Source organism: Neoarius graeffei, chromosome 18 (genome assembly GCF_027579695.1).
Source record: "Neoarius graeffei isolate fNeoGra1 chromosome 18, fNeoGra1.pri, whole genome shotgun sequence".
NCBI classification, from domain to species: domain Eukaryota; kingdom Metazoa; phylum Chordata; class Actinopteri; order Siluriformes; family Ariidae; genus Neoarius; species Neoarius graeffei.
In genome coordinates this window covers 7,388,980-7,398,466 of record NC_083586.1, presented here as the reverse complement: position 1 = coordinate 7,398,466, position 9,487 = coordinate 7,388,980, and the positions used below count along the sequence as shown (strand labels likewise).

Genomic DNA, 9,487 nt, shown 5'->3' with positions numbered 1-9,487 from the left:
TCCCCCCCATGCTCCCCAGAGGCTGTGCCCTGGTGTTCACAGGCATACAGGTGGAAGGGCTTGAAATGATCAGGTAAGCCCAGGGGTGGAACAAAGGGTGCTTTTGAGGGAGTGATAAGCGACCACCATAGTGTCAGTCCAGGTCAAAGGGTGTTGCAGTGGATCGTGATAAGAGATTGCAGAATGGAGAAGCTTGTCATATAAAGAGCAGTCAGGGATCCATTTTCTGACCCAGAAAAGACATCAGTGCATGTTTAATTGCAGGGCATTTTGTGTCTAGAATGACAGCCTTGAGAAAGTTCAAAACTTCAAAAGTTCAAATACTTAAGTGTCCATTGGTCCTCGAAACCTTAAAGCCCTTGTGCGCCAGATGTTGGAGCAGGCGCAAGTGTCAGTGACTTGGCAGATTTCTGGTGACTCAGCAGATACCAGAACACACAGACCACAGAGTCCTGAGGGAGGGAGAAGTCACAGAGTGCGTTATGAATTTGAATTACAGCTGAAAAAAAAAGCAGGAGAGTCAATGAAACCTTGAGTCCAAACGCTATCTCCTCATGTGTGTAGAAAAAGGCAGAACAGAGATCATTAATGGAAAAACAGCAATGATGAGCAGGAACCTGTGACATTACAGAAGAAACAATCAATTCATTAATCTTATGGAAATCTTGTGTAAAACGCCAGGTACCATCGGGTTTAGGTACTGGATTGACAGGTGTGTTGTACGAGCTGGTGCATGATCTCACCACGCCTTGCTCGAGAAGAGACTGTAGGATGACATCGATCCAGAGAGAGAGGTACTGCTTAACATAAACAGGATGCACATGAATATTGAATCATATTTTGTGTAGTCCCCTCCTAGAACTGCCACCTTATTGTGGTGAAGGGGTTTGTGTGCTTGAATGATCCTAGGAGCTATGTTGTCATGGGCATTATGCCCCTGTCAGGGTTTCCCAAGGCAGACAGGTTCTAGGTGACAGGCCAGACCAAGATCAGTTCACCAAAACCCTTATGGAGAAACCATCAAGGGCCATGATGTCACCCGGTATGGCGCAGCCGGGGCCCCACCCTGGAGCCAGGCCTGGGGTTGGGGCTTGTATGCAAGTGCTTAGGTGGCTGGGCCTTTGCCCATGGGGCCCAGCTGGGCTCATCCCGAAGAGGTGATGTGGGCCCGACCTCCTGTGGGTTCACCACCCACAGAGGTAGCAGTAGGGGACTGGTGCAGTGTGGATTGGGTGGCAGTTGAAGGCAGGGGCCTCGACGACCTGATCCCCGGACACAGCGGCTAGCTGTTGGGACATGGAATGTCACTTCGCTGGGGGGGAAGAGCCTGAGCTTGTGTGGGAGGTTGAGAGGTACCAGCTAGAGATAGTCGGGCTCACCTCCACGCACAGCTTGGGCTCTGGAACCCAGCTCCTCGAGAGGGGCTGGACTATCCACTTCTCTGGAGTCGCCCATGGTGAGTGGCGGCGGGCTGGTGTGGGCTTGCTTATAGCTCCCCAGCTCAGCCGCCATGTGTTGGAGTTTACCCCAGTGAACGAGAGGGTCGCCTCTCTGTGCCTTCCGATTGGGGAGAGGGCTCTTGCTGTTGTTTGTGCCTACGGGCCGAATAGCAGTATAGAGTATCCGGCCTTCTTGGAGTCCCTGGGAGAGGTACTGAGGGGTGCTCAGACTGGGGACTCCATTGTGTTACTGGGGGACTTCAATGCTCACGTGGGCGACAACAGTGACACCTGGAGGGGCATGGTTGGGAGGAACAGCCTCCCCGATCTGAACCTGAGTGGTGTTTTGTTATTGGACTTCTGTGCTAGTCATGGTTTGTCCATAACGAACATCATGTTCAAGCATAGGGGTGTCCATAAGTGCACGTGGCACCAGGACACCTTAGGTCAGAGGTCGATGATAGACTTTGTTGTCGTTTCATCTGATCTCCGGCCCTATGTCTTGGACACTTGGGTGAAGAGAGGGGCTGAGCTGTCAACTGATCACCACCTGGTGGTGAGTTGGATCCGCTGGCGGAGGAGGAAGCTGGACAGACCTGGCAGGCCCAAACGTATGGTGAGGGTCTGCTGAGAACGTCTGGCCGAGCACTCTGTTGGGGAGGTCTTTAACTCCCACCTCTGGGATAGCTTTTCCCAGCTTCCGAGGGAGGCGGGGGACATTGAGTCTGAGTGGACCATGTTCTCTACCTCCATTGTGGATGCAGCTGTCTGGAGCTGTGGCCGCAAGGTCTCTGGTGCCTGTTGTGGCGGCAATCCCCGAACCCAGTGGTGGACACCGGAAGTAAGGGATGCCATCAAGGTGAAGAAGGAGTCCTATCGGACCATGTTGACCTCCGGGACCCCTGAGGCAGCTGACGGGTATCGGCAGGCCAGGTGTGCTGCACCTCGGGCAGTTAGGGAGGCAAAAACTCAGAACTGGGAGGAGTTCGGGGAGGCCATGGAGAAGGACTATCGGTCGGCCTCGAAGAAATTCTGGCAAACCGTCCGGCGCCTCAGGAGGGGGAAGCAGTACTCTGCCAACACTGTTTACAGTGTGGGTGGGGAGCTGTTGACCTCGACTGGGGACATTGTCGGGCGGTGGAAGGAATACTTTGAGGATCTCCTCAATCCCACCATCATGTCTTCCATTGAGGAAACTGAGGCTGATGACTCAGAGGTGGACTCGTCCATTACCCAAGCTGAAGTCACTGAGGTGGTTTGCAAGCTCCTCGGTGGCAAGGCACCAGGGGTGGATGAGATCCGCCCTGAGTATCTCAAGTCTCTGGATGTTGTGGGGCTGTCTTGGTTGACAAGCCTCTGCAACATCGCGTGGCGGTCGGGGACAGTGCCTCTGGAGTGGCAGACTGGGGTGGTGGTCCCTCTTTTAAGAAAGGGGACCGGAGAGTGTGCTCCAATTATAGGGGAATCACACTTCTCAGCCTCCCAGGGAAAGTTTACTCTAGGGTACTGGAGAGGAGAATTCAACCAATAGTCGAACCTCGGATCCAGGAGGAACAATGCGGTTTTCGTCCTGGTCGCGGAACACTGGACCAGCTCTATACCCTTCATAGGGTGCTCGAGGGTTCATGGGAGTTTGCCCAACCAGTCCACATGTGCTTTGTGGATCTGGAGAAGGCATTCGACCGTGTCCCCCGTGGTATTCTGTGGGGGGTGCTTCGGGAGTATGGGGTTCGGGGCTCTTTGCTAAGGGCTGTCCGGTCCCTGTATGAACGGAGCAGAAGTCTGGTTCGCATTGCCGGCAGTAAGCCAGACCTGTTCCCAGTGCATGTTGGACTCCGGCAGGGCTGCCCTTTGTCACCAGTTCTGTTCATAATTTTTATGGACAGAATTTCTAGGCGCAGCCAGGGACCAGAAGGAATCCTGTTTGGGAACCACAGGATTTCATCTCTGCTTTTTGCGGATGATGTTGTCCTGTTGGCTTCTTCAAACCAGGACCTCCAGCATGCACTGGGGCAGTTTGCAGTTGAGTGTGAAGCGGCTGGGATGAGAATCAGCACCTCCAAGTCCGAGACCATGGTTCTCGACCGGAAAAGGGTGGCTTGCCCTCTCCAGGTTGGTGGAGAAGTCCTGCCTCAAGTGGAAGAGTTTAAGTATCTCGGGATCTTGTTCACGAGTGAGGGAAGGATGGAGCGTGAGATTGACAGGTGGATCGGTGCAGCCTCCGCAGTGATGCGGTCGCTTTACCGGTCCATCGTGGTGAAGGAGGAGCTGAGCCAAAAGGTGAAGCTCTCAATTTACTGGTCGATCTATGTTCCGACTCTCACCTATGGTCATGAGCTTTGGGTAATGACCGAAAGAACAAGATCGCGGATACAAGCGGCCAAAATGAGTTTCCTTCGCAGGGTGGCTGGGCACTCCCTGAGAGATAGGGTGAGAAGCACAGTCACTCGGGAGGAGCTCAGAGTAGAGCCGCTGCTCCTCCACATCGAGAGGAACCAGCTGAGGTGGCTCGGGCATCTTTTTCGGATGCCTCCTGGACGCCTCCCTGGGGAGGTGTTCCAGGCATGTCCCCCTGGGAGGAGGCCCCAGGGAAGACCCAGGACATGCTGGAGGGACTAGGTCTCTCGGCTGGCCTGGGAATGCCTCGGTGTTCTTCCTGAGGAGCTGACCGAGGTGTCTGGAGAGAGGAAAGTTTGGGCTTCCATGCTTAGACTGCTGCCTCTGCGACCCGGTCCCAGATAAAGCGGAAGAAGACGAGACGAGATGAGACGAGATTTTGTGTAGTTTCATGTCAATTCCATTTAAGTTCCAGGTTGCAGTGCAACAAAATGTGGAAAGGTCCAAGGACAATGAATACTTATACAAGTCAATGTATCATAATCATGATAATTTATGACATTTTTTCTTAATGGTTAAATAAAGATAAACCCAAATCTCTGATTTATAAACACCACTGGAAGGAAAAAAAAAATTCTCTCTTTTTTTTCTCAACATTCTTCAAGTAAATGTTTGTTAACTCTGTTTCTTGCTGAAAAAAATTATGGTTAACTAAATACATTAAAAGCCTATCCATTCCATATCCTCTGTGGTTTTTAAAGGCAAAAATATGGAGGTTTAAAACTCAGCAAACAGTTAATCAGAATATTTCAAATCAATAGTTCGAAATTAGGAGGAACATGTTTAAGCTTAGCCTCATAAGGAGCAATAAGTTTAAAGAAAGAAAAGGAAATATAAAACAGGGCAAATTGAAATGACAAACAATTTCACTGAATGTAATTTGAATAAAATTGAATAGCTGATAAGTACTTTTTGTTGGATTCGATATGTGACAGAGACTCAAAATACAATTTTTAATTCAATTAAAATAATGGGAATGAGAATTGGTTATCTTGGACATTTTGACTTTATGTATATGGAATTTACCTAGTAATATAAAGAGATTACTTATTAAATTTATTATTGTGTGAGAAAGTGCCAAAAATAATGATTTTCTCTGCCCATTGCAGATTTCTGTGTGTCCTTGTCTGCTATGCTTGCATGGATGGTTGTTTATATTATTGCTATCTGTAACAGTCTGGGAGCCCTTATCTCCCAGAAAGAGACAGAGACTGTAGAGACGGAACAATTATTCAAAAAAAATGTCAAAAATGAAGTAAAAAACGAATGAAAAAAATGAAAAAAACTAATTCAACTAACTAAACTAAACAAGTCCGCATCTCACTAAAACGCGTCAGATACAGGAGTATATAGGATATTTAAAGGTTAGAATTACATATGATTAATAAAAATACCACTACACGATCAGTTTTAAAATGTTTTAGATCAACATTAAACATTAGCTTAAACATTAAACTTTTTGGCATTTCCATTCACAAGTAGGGTAAATATATTTGATGCCTTTTATTACACCTTTTCCATATCTGTTCTATTCTAGGTGATGAACACATGAGGCATGTTGAATAAACTTGTGTCCAGACATACAAAACATTTCCTGCTTCTCTCCCATCTAGTGTGCATGCCTAACTCACAAGCATTATGGGAACTGGAGTTCTAATGTTATAGACTGCTCCGAGAGGATGCTAAAAATAGTAACCATGCGGTCGGCGTGGCCATCTTGGAAGTCACTCGCTCCAGAGCATGCATAGAGTACACATCATAGAGTAAACATTCACTGATTCGTTTCTGCATTAGAGGGCTTAGAAGCTTTGATTTTTTAAGAATTTAGACATCTGAAGTGATGGAGCACTACTGTGACAGTTTGGATAAGCAGGCACGGGAGCGTTATGCTGAGAAGGTATGTTTCATTGGGAATGTCGATCCATACACTGTTAGTGAGAAGGAATGGAAAGCTGACCCCAGCTTGTTGCCACATAATTATCAATTATTTTAGTCAGTGAATAAAATGTAGGCCTAGTATGTAACTTGTACTAACAGCATGTGTACATAAACATTACTAGGCCTAGACCTTAAATGCCATTTGATGCAACAATGCACTGCAGTAGACATAAGCTACCTAATGTGACAAATATATCCATTAATCATTGCTGAAAGTACATAGAAAAGATAATAGTTTGTATCACATTTATTTTAGTAACTATGAAATTCAAGACAATTTAACCTACCTGTCACAAAGTGATCAGAACAAATCCAGATACAGTCTAGTCCTAAATTTGATCGGTTAATGGCAGCCAGCCACTGTCGTCTCCTCCACTCGCTTTTCTCCTGTGCTGCAATTCCCGGGTTTGTCACAACTTTAGGGAGTCTGTGGAAGCTTTTGCCACCCTTTTACCCCCGGCTACTACAGCCAACAATGACACACGTATTCGGCATTTTGCTTCGCTGAGCAACAACAATGCACTGACACAGCGACGTTTGACTTCCAATATGGCCGCCGCCGGGTTTGCGCTGATCTCGAAGCACTCTATAAACACATAATCATCATAATTTTGCCATCACATACTTCTGTCTTAGTTTTAACTACTTCATATTCATCATTTATAAGATCTAGACATGAAACTGCATTAATAGCTGCACTATTAATTATTAAAACACATTAATAGTCTTGTAGACTGCTCAGGGACCTGTTCAGAGATCACCTCGCGGACCACTCGTGACTTTCCAGTTACAAGTTTCGGACTATCGACACACAATGAATATAAAATAAAATACAGATGATCTACTCACCAAACGCTGAAACTAATTGATTAAGAAGCAACCATTCTGTGTTGAGGGAAGAGGATCTCTTCTCTCCTCCCGTAACAGTGATGAGATTCACAAACAATTCGGATCTTTTTCGAGACGAAACATAAAAATGACTCGATCAAGCGAATCGATACAGACACATGGACTGCATTTGTTTGAGTTCATGCACACGTAATGGTTTGAGGAAAGTTCATACTTTAATTTCATGCAGCATGAAAGTGTGATTATTGTTTACAATTTGAAAACAGGAATACAAATAAGGTTTCCGTAGTTTCTAAGTCAAGAATGAAGTAAATTGATTCACATGCATGTGAGTTTGTTCGAAAGAATCGATTCAGTGAAGCTTTCGTTGAGATCATAATGAATATACAGAATGTCCATATTTTATACGGATTTGATTTAATAAACATAGTATACGGGCGTACAAATAAAGTTATACGGATTCTTTTTAACAAAAAAAAACCTTCAATATTTATTTAGAGCTATAGAGTGCTTCGAGATCAGCGCGAACCCAGCGGCGGCCATATTGGAAGTCAAACATCACTGTGTCAGTGCATTGTTGTTGCTCAGCGAAGCAAAATGGCAAAATGCCGAATATGTGTGTCATTGTTGGCTGTAGTAGCCGGGGGTAAAAGGGTGGCAAAAGCTTCCACAGACTCCCTAAAGCCGTGACAAACCCGGGAATTGCACCACAGGAGAAAAGCGAGCGGAGGAGACAACAGTGGCTGGCTGCCATTAACCGATCAAATTTAGGACTAGACTGTATCCGGATTTGTTCTGATCACTTTGTGACAGGTAGGTTAAATTGTCTTGAATTTCATAGTTACTAAAATAAATGTGATTCAAACTATTATCTTTTCTATGTACTTTCAGCAATGATTAATTGATATATTTGTCACATTAGGTAGCTTATGTCTACTGCACTGCATTGTTGCATCAAATGGCATTTAAGATCTAGGCCTAGTAATGTTTATGTACACATGCTGTTAGTACAAGTTACATACTAGGCCTACATTTTATTCACTGACTAAAATAATTGATAATTATGTGGCAACAAGCTGGGGTCAGCTTTCCATTCCTTCTCACTAACAGTGTATGGATCGACATTCCCAATGAAACATACCTTCTCAGCATAACGCTCCCGTGCCTGCTTATCCAAACTGTCACAGTAGTGCTCCATCACTTCAGATGTCTAAATTCTTAAAAAAATCAAAGCTTCTAAGCCCTCTAATGCGGAAACGAATCAGTGAATGTTTACTCTATGATGTGTACTCTATGCACGCTCTGGAGCGAGTGACTTCCAAGATGGCCACGCCGACCGCATGGTTACTATTTTTAGCATCATCTCGGAGCACTCTATAATCAATTCCCATGATGATAAAAGAGCACATAACATTTACACTTTGTGTTTTTTTGTCAAACATTGAAGCTTTGTATTCATTCTTAAAGTTTATTGTTATTAATATTGAATAAAAGTATATCATTGCTAATTATCATTCAAATTTTAGGTAAATCATTTTAATTTGCATCTTATAAGGATTTTATAAGGGAAATAAGGATTTTGGAAGTTGGTTATACAGGTTTGATTGACCAAAGGATTGACATTTATGCACACCAGGAACACAGTTCTGGCTGTTCATGTCCAGAGTACTGATTTGTTGTTTCATTATTTTGTGCATATCCAGTAATGCCTTATATAAATGTGATAACAATTAAAATATACATTACACAGCTCCTAGAGATTGCAAATACCTGAATGAGGATAAATCAAAACTGAGCCGGCCGAATTGTCTAGAATTTGTGTAGAATGCTAAACCACAGCAATTCATCCAATCCCGTGGGTTTTTTCTCGGGGTCTGGGTACCTTAATACAATACAATTTTCCCCACATGGTGGCACGAATCAGTCCTGAGATTAATTAGGGTAATTATTATGGGTTTAACATAAAAAGCATGCTCTTCCCATGACAGCTCCTTCACTTCATGAGGATCACCTTCCCATAAACAAATTACGAGGATAGCCTTCCCGTGTTTTTACACAAGGTTTAACCAATCTTCCCGTGGCTCTTCCACGAGGATCACCAAAAAAACATCCCGTAAACAAAAGTCTACGAGGTTCCCCAAAATAAAAACATCCCGTAAACAAAAGTATACGAGGTTCACCAAAATAAAAATGTCCCGTGCCTCTACACGAGGATTACCAATAACATAACCAAAATAATAAACAACTGGGTTTTTTTCTGATACTTCCAACCAGGCGGAAGTCCCCCCCAACTAATCAATTAAAAGAGACCCCTTACCTAATTGGAAGTATCCCACTTCTGACACCAAATTGTTAGGGTTCACCCAGTCGGAAACGGTCAACTTACTTCTCGGGACCCCCGCCCTCGTGCCACCCAGAGCTCTGGGGGGGTTAGTCACAAAGAAAGACAGGAACCCCAATGTAGTTCACATCTTTATTCACAAGTTCCCCCATTGGACAAGTATACAGAGGGTTATTATATACGAGTGTTATCTGTGTGTAAATGACATCACTGTTTGATATCTATGTGTGTGTGTGCATGAATGTGTGTATGTGTGTGTCTATGGGGGGTGTGAGTGAGTGACATCATTTTGATATCTGTGTGTGTGTGTGTGTGTGTGTGTGTGTGTGTGAGAGCAAGTCACATCTTAATTACATCACTGTTCTGATGGAATGTTCAGATGTATGTGTGTGTGTGTTTGACTTGCGAGCAAGTGAGCAGCTTGATCTTGGGGCAGGTCAAATAATCTTCATCAGTGTGTGTGTAAATCATAACAATGACATATTTCTGATGATATGACATGATAGCAAGGTACAAACAGATT

General features: G+C 44.7%; 1 long non-coding RNA gene across 1 annotated transcript; it reads right to left on the bottom strand.

Moving 5' to 3' along the window:
• Positions 1-400: 400 nt before the first annotated feature.
• Positions 401-6,704, bottom strand: LOC132866578 (uncharacterized). The gene is made up of 3 exons (XR_009650591.1): positions 6,624-6,704; positions 744-797; positions 401-452 (listed from the first exon to the last, which is right to left on the bottom strand). It is a non-coding gene; the product is annotated as an uncharacterized LOC132866578 (long non-coding RNA).
• Between the last annotated feature and the right edge of the window lie 2,783 nt (positions 6,705-9,487).